This window comes from Odontomachus brunneus, unplaced genomic scaffold (assembly GCF_010583005.1).
Source record: "Odontomachus brunneus isolate Ranch 3 - 2012 unplaced genomic scaffold, Obru_v1 Obru_scaffold_034, whole genome shotgun sequence".
Lineage (NCBI taxonomy): Eukaryota > Metazoa > Arthropoda > Insecta > Hymenoptera > Formicidae > Odontomachus > Odontomachus brunneus.
Window position 1 is genome coordinate 1511227 of NW_022639484.1, and position 15859 is coordinate 1527085.

The 15859-nt window shown below is 37.3% G+C and overlaps 1 protein-coding gene across 9 annotated transcripts in view; it reads left to right on the forward strand.

The window, feature by feature from the left end:
- LOC116843588 (SH3 and multiple ankyrin repeat domains protein 1-like) overlaps positions 1 to 15859 on the forward strand; it is a 326286-nt gene that overhangs the window by 18508 nt on the left and 291919 nt on the right. The window contains exon 1 of one of the 9 annotated variants that reach the window (XM_032814082.1): positions 7 to 2120. The exons of the other annotated variants lie outside the window; for them this stretch is intronic. The gene's annotated coding sequence lies outside the window, so the exon portion shown is untranslated. Of the gene's footprint in view, positions 1 to 6; positions 2121 to 15859 lie in introns of those variants that run through there. 9 annotated transcript variants of the gene reach the window in all.

Here is a 15859-nt window from a genome sequence, read left to right on the forward strand (position 1 = left end):
GACTAAATGTAGTTTGTTATAGTTACCAGTCTTTTCTCTCAGTGTGCGGATCATTATGCCGAATATGTTTCGAATACGTTCTTTATATAACAGCAGATTTTATTACTTTCTATTAAATAAAAGATATAATATTTATATATTATTTAGAAGATAAGAGATATTATTTAGATTATTATTTTTATTATTTTTATTTTTATTATTATTTTATTATTTTATTATTATTTTTATTAAATAAAAGATATTAACAAGATATTATTTTCTAATAAATAAAATAAAAGATTAAACTTACGATAAAATTTATGGGGCTCTAATCGTTGATATTATGACAGGCGTACAGTTGACTTGTTGCGTGTATTAAAACGTCACTCTCGTAGTAAGGGTGTTTCACAGATATAAGCCGTGGAACAGTCCCATATTAATAGTCACGTGCTCATCGATCCGCCTTTGTTATCCTTCGGGGGTTGAATCGGCACCGGAGCCTCGTGCGTATTCGAAAGATATAAAAGTCGATAGCGATCGACCCCGGGGAAGCCTATTGCATTCAATGGCCTATCCCTCCTCGCATTCGTAGATTCTATCGGGTATTCGCGATATGTTCGTACAAGCTGAGCGAGCATGTCGCATCCCACTCGATTCACGAGCGCTGTTTCCATACTCCGCTGAAATTAATTGGCCGAGTAATGGCCGAGAAGTCAAATTTATCGTGGCTTAGTCGCCGCGCGCGCGCGGCAAATTCCCGCATCGACATACTCGCGATAATCCACGTTGTTATTCTACTTTAACCGCGGATTATTATTATTAATCGATCTCCTCTACAATCTTGCGCGGCGATTTATCGCGCCGCTATCAATATCTCGTGGGCGTGCGTAACGATCGTATAAATATCGAGCGACAACTTTATTTGTTACCACCATTCTTACGCCGTCGCGGCCCATTGATTTATGGAAGGAGGGTTTATCGGAATCAAAAGTTTATATCGTTACGACTTCACGCGGCGCGGCTCGTAAATTCCGCGCGGTTTCGGAGTCTGGCCTGGCCTGATCTGGCATGGTCTGGCCGCCGCATTGCGCCGCCGATTACTCTTATATTTCAATATAATTTACACCCACTTACCCTTCAAACCCGAACGATAAAATGAGTGATTTAGAATCGCAGACTCATCGAGAGCTTTCACTTATTTTCGCTCTCGTACTACTCCTGGCCGTTTTATCCGATCAAAGGATTCGATTTCGTACAATAACAATGAACACCAGTGGTTCGTGTCGCAACGTGTTCTGCATTGCGATTTTATGTATAGTATACTGACAAAATTGCACTTTTAAGATATTAGAAATTAACTGTTCAGGTGAATAAGAGGACCATTCGTATCCAGACATCTATATACATTCAAAGAAATATGAGATCAAAAACATTATAGACAAAAATGAATGAAATTTGAATAAGTATGACTCCGTGAAAAATCATCATATGCATATTCTTTTTTTAAATTTAGGGGTAAATTATTTACTGTAAGAAGTTATTGTTAGATTGTTGTTTGATGACATCTTTGATTTGCTATTCCTCCAAAAGTAAGGACGTGATTTTTATGGTAAAATCTACATATTTTGATGGAATTCATAAAACTTGTAGCTTTATGCATTTCATTTACGGGTTCATATATAGATCGATTTTTTCCCTTCAATTTAAAATCAATGAAATTACGGGTACAATATTTTTCGCAAAAATATGTCACACATACACATATTCCAAAGTTATCCGTCATTTTCATCATTTATCACCGGTATTGGCATTAACCATGGATCACGAAATAGTTGTCGGTCGGATTTTGGATATCGTGCGCGTGCACGTATGTTTAATGCGTTCGATTATGTGTAAATGTGTATATATATGTACGTACATAAATTTGCATGTTAGATATGTAAAATTGAGTTTTGGATTTTAATATTGAGTATTTGAGAGGTTTGGGAAGGCTATCAATCTACAAGCATTAAAAAAAATGCTAATTCAAATCTGAAATGAAATTCCTGAAGAGGAAATAAGGGCCTGTGTCAACATGCACTGACAGCTGGAAGAAGTGATTACATTTCGAGAGAGGAATATCCGACATCAAACCGCTGGCGGTAAGTGATGAAAATGCATGGATAAGTTTAAAGGATGGTATATCTTTTTGAGAAAAAATACGCGTAATTTCTTTATTTTTAAATTGAAAGGGAGAAACCAATCTTTATGATCATAAATGAAATTCACGAAAAAAATTTTGCTGATTCTATGGATCCCGCTGAAACACAAATTTTATTGTAAAAATTACGTCCACTCTGTTGGAAGAATAGTGAGGTGAGAATGTTATAAAACAAAAATCTAACAATAGTCCCTTATACACAGAGAGAACAATTTATTGAATCAAATAAATGTTTCTTTGGAATAGTCCAAACAAATTATTTGATTGACACAACAAAAATATTTCTTTGGAACTAAGCCGCAAAAAAATATTTTTGTTACTTCAAACAAAATTCGATCAATCGAAAAATTCGTTTGGACTATTCCAAAGAAGCGTGTATTTGATTCAACCAAATCGTTCTCTCTGTGTAGCAGATACTTTATTTTTTAATTAAGAAAAAAAATATGTCTGTACGAAAGTTATGATTTCTTTAAAAAAGTGACTTTTTTCATAGATTCTTGTTAAAAAAGCATTTAAAAAATTATATTTATTTTATTGATTCTCTAATCTATTAGTTGATGTCTGATAGAAGCTATATAAATTTTTCCGGAACGTTTTAACAGCTTCAAGTTGACGAAAAAATACGTCGCACGTGAGTGACCTTTTTTCCTCCCCTGCCCCTATTTACTGTTGAAGTGTTGTGAATATCTATTCACCGTAAGGTTTAATTTATTTGAAAAAGATATGTTTATTTCTACGCGAAAATTACGAAGCTATGAAAACAGCAAAGTTTATGAAGGAATAAAATCATAGTTTTGTGCTGTATGCATTTATTTAATGTACGAATAAGTTTTTTATCTTTACAGAGATACCCTGGTAGAAATTTCGCAGTTTGTAAGCAGTTACTGAACAGTTATATTAACGTTTGCCCAGTAACTGACGAATAAAATTGTTGGGATCCCAATCAAGGTGTAACGCTTTGTTTGCAGTTGTGTACTGTGCACAAAAAAATGCGCAATATTTGAAATCATTTATTAACCGAGAACTGAGCAATAATTGGACAAAGAAACTATTCAGTCGATTAATAAGCAAGTTTATTGCTCATAAAATGGACAGTTTTGTGCTAATAATAATGGATATTGTGTGCATGCTTGCTTATTGTACAATTTTAACTTTTAATAAAAGTCAGTACAGTCGTAGACATAAAGAATGTCTGATTTTTTGTAATAAGTTTCAGAATATAACCGAATAGTCCAATATAAGAAACGTATTTCTTAGGTACTATTCTCTCATTGGATAATTTTTAGGTTACGTTGCCAACAAAAAGTCGGACAACCTTTATGTCCACAATTGTACAGGAAATCTAAAGTGCTTTCTAAGGTGGTCTAATGTGTTTTTGTCGCAATGCAATTCTATATCATTAATATATAGCCCATTTGTCGTTTGCTCACTTTCAACTCTAACCTTACTTGTCACTTCTGCTATAGCGTATTGTTTTGTTAAATTCCAGATTTCCTCCAACTTCCTCTTCCTTACTCTATGTTTTGCTACGCGTTCACTTATTCTTTACATAGTTTTAAGATCGTCTTTATACAATATAATTTTTATCATACACATATGTATGCGATATAAAACTTAATGAAACTATGTTCTTTTCCAGTTTTTGTGCAGTTTCGATACAACTATGAAATACAGTAATACTAGACAGTAACTGATTAAATGTCTAGTAAAACTGCATAGATTTCTACTAGAGTATATACGACTGATAATGTCGAATTTATTGAAAACCTGACAGGCTGTGTCACGATGTGTCACACAGACCGTATTCGAGTGCACTAATGGGTTAATAACGATGCTGCGTTGACCAGTAATAACAATAATTAGGGAGAGAATGATATAGGGAGTCGTTCTTGTCCAGATAACTGAAATATTATCTCTGAGTTATCTCTGAATCGAAATGTGAACATTGCTAGTTTCATCGAATATCGAAATGATCGAAATTATTATCAATTAAAACAATTAAAAGATAAAGAATATTATAATATATCAATTTTTTTTCTTCGCTTCTCAGCTATTAAATTATCAATACGATTAAAGCTAACTCGCACTCATCAGATTAGCAGTAACGTAATCTATGGAATCGTTCGCATCAATAACGACAATAAAAAGCCTACTTGGTACAATACAAGTTGCACTCAAAAGATACATTATTGATTTATCTGGAGCGGCTCCTGTAAAGCGCAGAACAGATCATTGAACTCGGGTTTCACGAGGAACTTTCCTATGTAACTTTTCCGTGTCTTCTCACTAATCTGTCTGTCGATCGGGATTTCGTTAATCGTCGAAGCTTTACAGTTGCGGAAGTTGAAACGCGAGTTGATCGACGTCCAGCCTCTCCCCATTCTTCGGAAGGAAGGAGGGAGGGGGAAGGGAGAAGGGACAGAAAAAGCGGACACCTGGTCCACACGCGAGGCAGCACGATGGCACGTTAAATGGCAAGCATCGGCGTTCAGGATAACCGCTCGGCCTAATCGTTGCTTAAGTTAATTAACAGAGATGAGATCATCAAGGTCCCGCTGGACTGTCACTGTTACGTTGCTGCAAAGCTTTCGATCAGTAATAGCTCTAGTTCTCCCTCCTCAGCAAAATCGCAGTCGGAGTTGCAATAAAATGACAATTTTCATTATCTGTTGGTCTAAAAAGAAAAGGAGGGGAGAGGAGGGAGAGAGAGAGAGAGAGAGAGAGAAATAATTAAGATTTTTCAAGATTTTGAAATGAAAAGAACTTTCATTTCATTAATCAAATCAATATCATAACCGAAAATTCGTTTCATAAAAAGGTTCCAACTTGATGGATGTGGCTTATTTTTTGTAATTTTTAATATTGTTATATTTACACGGAGGAAATTACGCAAAGATTATGCTAAAATTATATTTCTTTTTCAAATGTTCTTTGTAAATGTTGTTTCTATACTCAAATTGTTTATATATATACATATATATATGATAAATTATTACAGAAATAATAAATTTGACGATTTACCGAATATATGATATAAAACAACATTCTAGTAATTGCAATAATTTTGTAGTAAAGTTTAAACGTACATAAAGTGCACACAGTCTAGGGAGATCGTATTCGAGTGCACTAATTGGTTAATAACGATGCTGCGTTGATCAGTAATAACGATAATTGAGGAGAGAATAGCGTCAAGAGGCGTTCTGATCCAGGGAACCAAAATGTTTATCTCTGGCTTGAAATGCGTACGTTGCGAATGTTGCGTCGAACAGCCGATCGGGATGATTGAAATTGCAACAAATATATGTAGCTACAATAGTTTCGGCCATAATTCCAGTATGATTCTAGATTACAACAATTTTATTTACTGTAATCTTCGCTACAATATTTTCTCCGTGTATACAGTAATTAAATGCTGTTTCTCTCGTTCGTTTTATGATTACTGGACTTTACGCCGCAGCTGTTGAACGGAGTGGATGGACGCCAGAAAGCTCGAGTTACATCATCGTCATTATGCGCGCTTCTTGCGGACGTTGTTCCGAGCATGCCGCGAAAGGTATACCGGTATTAACGGTTCGCTCGCTCGGAATTCGTAATACCGTCACACCCGGTATGTACGCTCGCGTTAGAAAAAGGTGCACGGCAGCCGGTCCGAGTAATGTCGTACCCGCGGAGTGGTCCAAGTGCGTTCTTGCCGTTTGGGACGGTGTATCCGCGTGCACCGCTGCGTGCACCCGGGACAAAAACCCCGTGCAGGACAATAACCCTGAATAAATCACTGCCCCCGATAGCCATTCGGCGCGGGTTCCCTCCTCCGGCTGTTTATACCCGACGTTGTCTAAATAAGATGAAAACGACCGTGCCTCCGTCTCGCCCGACCGTCAGGAATTCATCGCCCCGGGCGACACTCTGCCCGATTATTGAAAATTTCAAAGGCGATCCGATTGTCTCGCTCGGCCAAATGACACAACTCGACTCGGCTACCTAACAGTCGAGCGAAACCCGACGCCTAATTGCATCCGTCGCACAGTGGGATGAGGTATTGCGATCCTCGGGCATTGAGTCTTTTGCGTTCTATTTTTTCGTATTTCCGAGAATAATTTTAACTGAAGATCCCGAGTATATATAGGATGGTAACATTTTTTATATTTTATTTTCTTTCTGTTTTTTAATTTATAAATTATAAAAGTATAAACTATAAAATATTATATATCGTTTCGGACTTTCGTGCATTTGACATTACCCTAGAAATAATGATGGACGTAGCACGAATTAAATCTATTGTTTTTTTTAATTGTATACTCTTCCCCGAGTACAAAGTTTCGAAAAATTCGGTTTGATACAAAAATGACACATAAAGAGTTTTTTCTTATATTTTTTTATAATTTCTCTATAATTCTCTTGAGCCAAATAGACTTAGGGGATGGTTTCTAAAGTAAGGCTACAAAATCTTAAACTTCATATCTCCGCGGTACAAATTACTGCGATTTGTGTGTAGAAATAACGATTGATTTTGCTCATGGCAAATGATATTTTATTCTTGAGACAAATAAATTCAGGGAATGGTTTCCAAAGGAAGGGCAAAGGTATAAAATCTTGCGGACCGTTAAAATCTCATATTTCAGATTTCCACGGTTTGTTTACACAAATTATTGCGGTTTGTGTGATTTTTTGCAATTACCTGCGATGTAAGATACATATTTATTAATGGTTTACTAATCGCTCACGCACAGGCAGGATTCATCTATTCCAAGCATGGGAGCTCATAACAATTAATAAATATTCCGGTATTTAGGTTAAGATCTGCTGCTGATTTACTGTTGTTGAACGTGATAGGCAATTTTCCCACCGTGCAAAAGATTTAGATACCGTTTAAATGTAAATTTCTGCTAATCTCACGCACTTAGCGCAACAGCATTGGAAGTCGACCGGTGGAAGTCGAGCTTTATAGCCAATTTTGCGGGACGTGCATCTACTACAAACTATAGTTTAGACAAGTTAAGCTACGGTTAGCTCTCCAAACTCTCAAATCTCTGAGAAATCAGACTCATCGCCTACATGATATTCATATCTTATGCAACAATACGATTATTTCGTAATCTCTCCTCTTCTCACTTCTCACCTTCTTCGTTTTGGCAATATATTTGAACGAAATGTAATATAATAATATCTTGCGCAAAAGAAAATTTAAAGAAAAAATATAACGATATTAAGAAGTTACAGGATTCTGACAGAAATAAAAATCACAAGATAGGAATTATAAAAATTCAAATTTAATTTTTTCATTGAAAAAATTCATGTTTGTAAAATAAATAAAATAGTTTTAAAATCTGCAGGAAACCTCTCCAGGAACTGATAACTGTAACCTTAATGAATAAAAATGTATTGATACTCACTTGATTCCTATTGATCAGATTCTTGTTGAAGTCAGAATAGTTATCGTTAAAGGATAATTCCTAGGATAATTCTTTTGCAAAACAGAATTGAAATGGACGATTTTATAGTAATGTTAATTCGTCATTAATTCGTCATTAATCGTTAATTCATCAGAAAAATAGGGTCTAAGAAACCCTACATATTCCATTTTGTTTTCTTTAAATCTTTATAATATCTTCAGCATTTTTTTCTGTTGGCTGTTATTAAATCTTAATAATCCACAAAATCTCATGAGAGATATATTATAAGATCTGAAAAATGATAAAAATACAACAAAAAAGGAAAAAAAAATCAAATTATCAAATTTCATCTTTCCAATAACAGGTTATAATATTTCCCATAAAATCTAATATTTTTATACCAAGATATTGTTAAATGTATTTTTAATAGACGCACATAACAAAAGATTCACACCTAGATTAATTTACAACTCTCTCTTTGTACAAGTTTTCAAATTTTTACTTCTGTCAGGATCTTGTGGCCCCTTAAGGCGACTGGAGGGATTTTCAGATTGCCTGAAAATTGTGCTTGTTCTTTCACAATTTTTTATGACAAATTGAATAAATATGCAAAAATGTTATTTTGACGTGTATTTATACAACACATAAAAAGAAGAAAAATATAATTTTGATGATCAAATACTCAATATAAGTATATGATACATGCAGTTAAAATATATTTAATTTTTTTTTTTCAAAGTCGTCATTTTGCAGTAATATCTTGACTCTCGATGGTTCAATTAAACTGAAATTTAGGTAGAAAATTATTCTTTTTAGGTAGAAAAGTTCCTTGTCGTTATCGTGTGAACCACTATAATAGAAATTGAATAAAAGTTAACAAAATTGCAAATATCTTAATGGAATATTATTAAATTTTCAATTCTTTTATAGTAAAAAAATATTTCAAAATTAAATATTTTCACGAGTTTGTCAGTGGTTCATACGACAACGACAAGCTTACGGAAATTTTCTACCTAAAATTCAGTTTAATTGAACCACCGAGAGTCAAGATATTACTGCAAAATAATGACTTTGAAAAGAAAAACGAAATATATTTTAACTGCATATACCACATACTTATATTGAGTATTTGATCATTAAAATTATATTTTTTCTCTTTATATGTTGTATAAATACACGTCAAAATAACACTTTCGCATATCCATTCAGTTTGTCATAAAAAATTGTGAAAGAACAAGCACGATTTTCAGACAATCTGACCTTCCAGTCCCCTTAATGCGGCATTAGTAATTAAATTCATCCAGCAATTTATGCTTTGGCTTTCACATTCGAAGGACTCCAGATCGATTAGATAGATCGATTAGAACGAATTCACTCAAAAGTGAACTTTCTCGCGACTACAGACACGTCGCCGTGGGCGCGTCGAGCGAGAGAAGACTGGTAACATTGTCACTCGTAATTGGAATATATTAATTTTTGTCGGTCGTTTAGAGCCCGTTGCGCATTTACGCGCACACCATTGAGATCTCTCATGTGGGTGGGACCGGTTTTAAGCTGCGTTCACATGTGCGTCGACGAACACCGTTGCCTATATGAGTGCGGAACTAGTTCGTTCCAGTCGATCTGGACGATAGAGAGGGACGGAGCGTGTCGATGCGTGAAGTTATTTCTATTTCGTATAGGAAACGTCTCGACGGACGGACGCGCGCAGTGCCGAGATTTGTATTATATTTTATTTAATGAAAGAGATTTGTATTATATTTTATTTAATGAACGTACGTGAAAATCTCTGTAGCTTCGCATACGTGAAATTTCGCGGAACGGATCTCAGTGTTTGGTAAAATTAAACGGGAACTGTGAGGAAACCTGTGACGAATTTTTCATGTAATTACCTGCGATCTTGATTATTTATGCATGCTTCTACGCAGCCACGCGAGCGTATATTCGTCGCAGGTGTGTGTTGTGTAGACACCACGGAACTCTATCCTTTTCTATCCCCTCCGGCAGATTATATTAATTAAACGTAATGCTAGAAGCTGCGAGAAATTAATCGCCCCTCGTCGCTATCCCGATCTCTCGTTAATAGCGCCGTTATTCCTCGACTGTCTCTTCTCGTTTTATTTTCTTATTACGTCTCATTTTGCTCCTTTCTAATCGAGAGCTAACCGCGAGAATGTAACGGAGATTTTCTTTCATACGTGGCAACCTCTGTCATATAATCGATATATATAATAAGTGACAGTTATCCCGCAAAGGAGATTTCAGTATCGTGTCTCGCTCTACGAATTCGTACGAATATCATTGTGCACTCAGGAAGTATTCATAGGATAACGAGAGCGAGACGGCTCATGACTTGCATTCGAAACGAGTTATATTTCGCTGCAGTTGTTAACGAAATAACGCGCACGTGCTTCTCCGTGTTATTCATTCCTCGGATCGATAAAGAGGAGGGGACACATACACACACATACGCACATACACACACAGTGCGTGCACTCCGTATACAAAACGAGACACCGACGAAAGTTACGATAATTTTCAGCGTAATCGAACAGGGGTGCTTCCTTTCCGATTTCCATTGTCCTGCGAGGGGGGAAAAAACGCGAAGCACGGCAACGACTCCTTTGGCAAGCGATCGCGGGCTCGATCATCGATTCTCCGGGATCCCATTCTGCTGTCAAGCGTCGGTGGCATTCTTGTTCGTTCGCTAACCTTCGAAAACGAAGCCCTTCCATGAATGCGCCTCGGGCGCTGCCAGAAGCTCCTGCCGCGGCGCGTTCCCGTGTCATCGTGCCTGCCTGCCGTTTCGCTTTTTCCAACACTGTATATTCACTTTCGTTGACTCTCGACTTTACGCTCGGTGGCGTCGCATCGCGCGTAATACGTCGGGAATATAAAGTTAATTGGCAGGTAAATATGCACACGCGCGCGCGCACGTGTACACACGCGCAAGGCGCTCACGCCTGCAACAAAACCAGCAGGAAATTCTTGCGGCGTTTCCAGAATAAGAAGACGCGCAAGAAACGCCGTCAGTGTTAGTTAAAGCGTCGGACGACGGGGATTTCTTATCTTTTAGGAAAAACGCAGCGACAATAATGAGCTAACGGAGCGTGTCGAGAATGCGGATGTGCATCGCGATGCGTTCGGCTCTCGGTTAAGGTTGATTTACTGTCCCGAGGACACTGCCAAATTGGCAGCGCTCGTCTCCCCGGTTCGTTAGGCGGTTCGATCGTCCATCGCGGAACCATCGCGATCAAAATTTGAACAATTTGCTGCCCTTTCCTCCCTCCCACGCCTCGTCGATGCACGCGAGTTGCTCGAAATTCTTAGCGGACGTTGACGCGCGTGCTTTGTTCTCTGTTACCAAAACCGCGGTGAATTGGTAGAGTGCTTTCTATTGTAATATTAACACGTGCCATGCCCCGCGTGCCATGTCTCGCACACGACCCAATCTGCACTTTCCATTCAAGCCGTTTGAAATTTTCGCTATTAAATAGAAATTTTTTATAAAATATTTCGTAAAATCATGTATTGATGTCCAAATATCATGTATAGTGCAGTTACTATGCTGTGGTATATATATAACTTTATCAAAATAATTATTAAAAAGTTTGGTACGTAATCAGCAAAAAGTCATTCTACGATGATTGTCCTGACAAGCTGCATTTATGCTTACCATGTTTTAATCAAAAACATCGCAATATGCCTTTGTGATTATAAAAAATGTATAATGTAAATAGTAATATTAATAATGTTTGAAAGAAAATGTTTTATTTAAAGTTAATCCTAACACTATTAGAAAATATGACGTAGATGCATGCAAGGAACGTGTTAAATTATTACGACGATAATTTACTAAAACAAAAATTTTTATTTTGTTCTGTACTGCATCTTAAACTCTACACTTTTTTCTTAATAATTATGATTTTTGTAGTCTTCTGAATATTACATAATATTATATAATATATATAATACATATAATATATACAATATATAATATTCTATAATATTTTTTTTTATAATTATGATTTTTCCAGTCTTTTAAATATTATAAAGCATGTCATAAGCAAAAGTTAGTCTTGATAACGTAGGTTGCATATGATTGACACGGCGTGAACGGAAAGTCACCGAAAATCGGTCCGGTATGGAATGCGTTAACAATAAATTTTCCTGCTTGCGCCATGAAATTTGCGACGAACATTTCGTGCCACTTGCAAGCGACAAAGAGCACTTTTAAAAATTGGACGATTAAAAAAGATCGCGAGTTACTCTTTTTTAGGAAGCAAAATTTTTAGATTATTTCTATTTCAATTTATGTACACAAAAGAGAAAAATGTGTGCTCCAGTAACGAGAAGTATTCAGTTGAGAGCAGCATAGTTGCGTCAACCTGGTTACTTTGTGCGATGGTGATGTGTACGGTTGATATGACTCAGTTACTTTGCTGTGTCAACTACATCAATGTGGTTGCGCGTGATCTGGTTGTGGCGACCAGAACTTGGTTGCGGTGACCATGAATACATTCTTTGGTTGTAACATATATGGATAATTTACGCATTTGTCCATAGAAGAATGACGTAGGCACGTAAGGCAATTGAGAGACGCACAAGTCATAGTTCCGGAACACTATTCTCTTAAAATGAATTAGTGAAACATCACTGAAAACAATGAAACACCACTGAAAATAGTGAATATACACTGATTTGCAGTTATAAGTGTTGCACTGAAAGTGCTCAGTGCTATACTTATAACTGATATCAGTGACTATTCACTGATTCACTTTAAGAGAATACTATGGTGAACGTGTTTTACGATATTACATAATAATAATATGATATTACATTGAATCAGTTAAGTGGCTATTTTAGATGAAATCATTATATACCGACATATTAAGAACAACTTCAATAAAAAAAGAATGTAATGTTTTATTGTGTCTCTATCTAGCGGAAATGGGAGTAATCGGATCTATGTGATTGCAGCTATCACATAATTAGTGGTTCCGTATTTGAATCTGGTCGGCACAACCAGATTTATGTGTGAGCCAACCATACTAATCATACGTAGGTTTTCCATGTAGTTTTTGTGATAAGTTGATATAATAATAGAATAATGCTATAATAATTAATGTATTGATATAATAATATTGATATAATAATATAATAGAACGATAGACAGTATCTAGCTTTTGATAAGTGAACGTACTATAGCACGGTGACGTAATGGGGACGAGTCACAGCTTCCGCGGCGGTGTTCCCTATAGATTCGCTTAACATCACCGGAAGTTGTAATAATTCCGATGATGGTGCGTTCTCTCTCTCTCGACCCTCCTTCTCCTCCTGTTTCCTCTCCTTTCTCTTGGGTGGCTGAGCGAGCAATTGTATGTCGTGAACGAGATCGTAGAGGGAGATATCGTAAAATTCGCGCTAAAGTAAGTATAAGTATAATAACGCGAGTAAACACGCGCGCGATGTCACGTGATAAGGCGCGGTTAATCTTCGATTTTTGCGCGAAGGCACTTTTCGCTCGCGCGGAACGGTGAAAATTCGACGCGTTACGTGATCTGAGCTGTGTTCTAGTTTCGCTACGAGGTCGACACCTCGTAGGAGGATTTTTCATTGTGATTTAAAGGCTCCCTTTATCCGAAGGGGCCGTGCACACATTGCGCGAGCGAGGTGTCGGACGAGAATCACGTACTCCGATAAGTGGCGGATGTTAGATATAGCCGAGTTTATCATGATCAATGATTTTATATATGTCGGTCCATATTCTCACCGCACTTGAGCGTTAAACGTGCCATTTGACACCGATCCTTAATAAATCGCCCGATTCGACGTGCATGAAAGATCAGAGAACCGATTGTTGTCAGCTGCCGAATTTAGACCACAAATGGGAGAAAAATATAAGCAGAGAGAGACAGAGAGAGAGAGAGAGAGAGAGGGGGGAGGCAAGAGGGAGAAAGAGAGAGGGAAGTGAGAGAGAGAGAGGGGAGAGGGAGAGTTTTTACAATAAACTCGTAACATAACTCTCTGCATGCATTTCTCTTTTTCCTCTCCTGCCAGTCTCTTCGTGGCTGATTCGAATCTGCGAAGCTTTGTAAGTGCCTTCACTCGCGCATAGAGATGAAATCCTGCGAGATGCGCGACGAGAGAAAAGCGCGGAAACACAGCTATCTCGCACTTTGCTGGATATTGATTGACCGGGTGCGGCTTTGAAAGATCAGCGGGAGGAAGTGAAACGGGCTGCGACGAGAGCACTTAAGGAGTTCGCGAAGAATGGATCGAGCCGGACTGTTTGGACAAGTAGTATGAACGTTGATAAAAACGTGACGCCGTCGGGAGTGCTTACTTTCGACGTCGAGTAGAAACTTGTGTAATAAATGTAATATAGGTCGTGTTATCGATTATCCGCCCAGCATCTATTAATAGACAACCAACGGAACGGGACGCGAAAGCTATTGATTTGGCGCACGATAAAAGTTCGCTTTAATTCTCGATCAGTACATTGTTTTCCCGACACGCGTCCCTCTAATACCATTCGGTCTTTCATTTCGTTCAATTCTCAAAATTCAGCACGATTTTCCGTTCTTTCCCCGTGTTGTTGGGCTTCAATCAACTGTGCATTTCTCCCGCATACGACGTCTGCCCGTGACATTAATGCAATTTAATTTAATTCGTCGAGCGAAGCAATTAATTCTGACTTTGTTTTCTTGGAAGCTTAATTTCTCTTTACACGTGAGAGGTTAGCCGGGGCTCTTTGTGCTCGCAATATTCCTGAATTAATCGCGTTTACCGACGTCGTTGATATATTTACCCGCGTTACCACGCGCTCACCATACGCAGGGCCAGTGACACTCGCCGTGGATTCGCTCCCGCGATGCGCCCGTGATGCAACATGCACGCGCAAACGGGTTGCATCGCTTATCGTCCACTTTGCCGGAGCGAAACGCACCGGGCAGATGCGTCAAATGCGTGTACGCATCCGCCCGTCCATTCCGTCATTATACTATCAGACGATGCAATTGCCAATTGGCAATGCCGGGAGCGAATTTTCTCGACGTCCCTTCGCGCGCGCGCGCGCGCGCTCCGCAGTGCCGTCAGCGTTTTTTTTCTTCTTTTCAAAACGTCGATCTGGTCTGACGTCTTTCATAGAATGACGGCGGAACTTGTTCCATGAATATGATAAAAGGTGGATGGCTGTTTTTCTTTTTCCTTCTCTTTTTTCTTCTGTATGACCGTGATCACAGGTGGAATGACTTGTTACGGATTACTCTCAGTATTTTATGCACGAGGGTGGAATTAATGTCCTCGCACGCTGACGTACTCGCACTTGAATAATTAGCTCGTGTAAATATGAATTTTGCATTTTCTGTCAGATGTGAAAATATAGGGTAAAATTACCGATACAATACACAATATACGAAATATACAGAAAAATATCATTCTACTGCTAAGAAAAGCGATTAATCAGTTTGTTTTTCTTACTTTAGGTGATGGTTATTTTCAATAAAGAATATTTTCTTGGTTGTGATTTTATAATATACTCATCACAAATTTAAGAGAAGCTTATTATCACGTACTTAAAAGAAGAATTTATTTTCTTTACAAGAATCCCAGACAGCACAAGATGTCCCTGGACATCTGTGCTGTTAGGGATATTATAAAACTTTATCGAAAAAAGGCTTGGCTTTAGCCAGTAAATAGAAGTTTTGTTTCAATTTAATATTCTTGATTGAAATGCTAAACTTATTAGAATTCATAATATATTTTGAATAAATTTTATGGGCTTATGATAAGCTGATGATAAATTTAAAAAAATTTTTGGTGGAGTGTTTTGTCAATACTTTGCAGTGTAAAACGTCTTAGGTTTGCGACAAACAAGAAGAGAAAGAGAGGGGTCCCTTTATATATAATATAAAGAAAATCATTTCAAGTGTAAAGAACCTTTAACTGTGCATGATTCATGCAGCTATTCGAAACAAAGTTGACAATAATTTCAATTCTGTATTATAGTTGTTTTCGTCGCGTTTCATTCGTTAGTGTCTTCAGACAATTTATCAGAACTTGAATCTAAGTGAGAATTAATAAAGTCTTTTATACCTAATTTTGTCCCATATCTGTAAATAACATACGTAATTAGTGAGGAACATTATATCTACTATATATGAGGCATTTTGTATTTTTTGTAATGTAAATTACTTTATCCATAAAATGTCAGAGGTAGTAGATGGTATACTGAAGGAAAAATTATCTTAAAATCAACAAATATTTTTTTGATGGGTGCCATTAA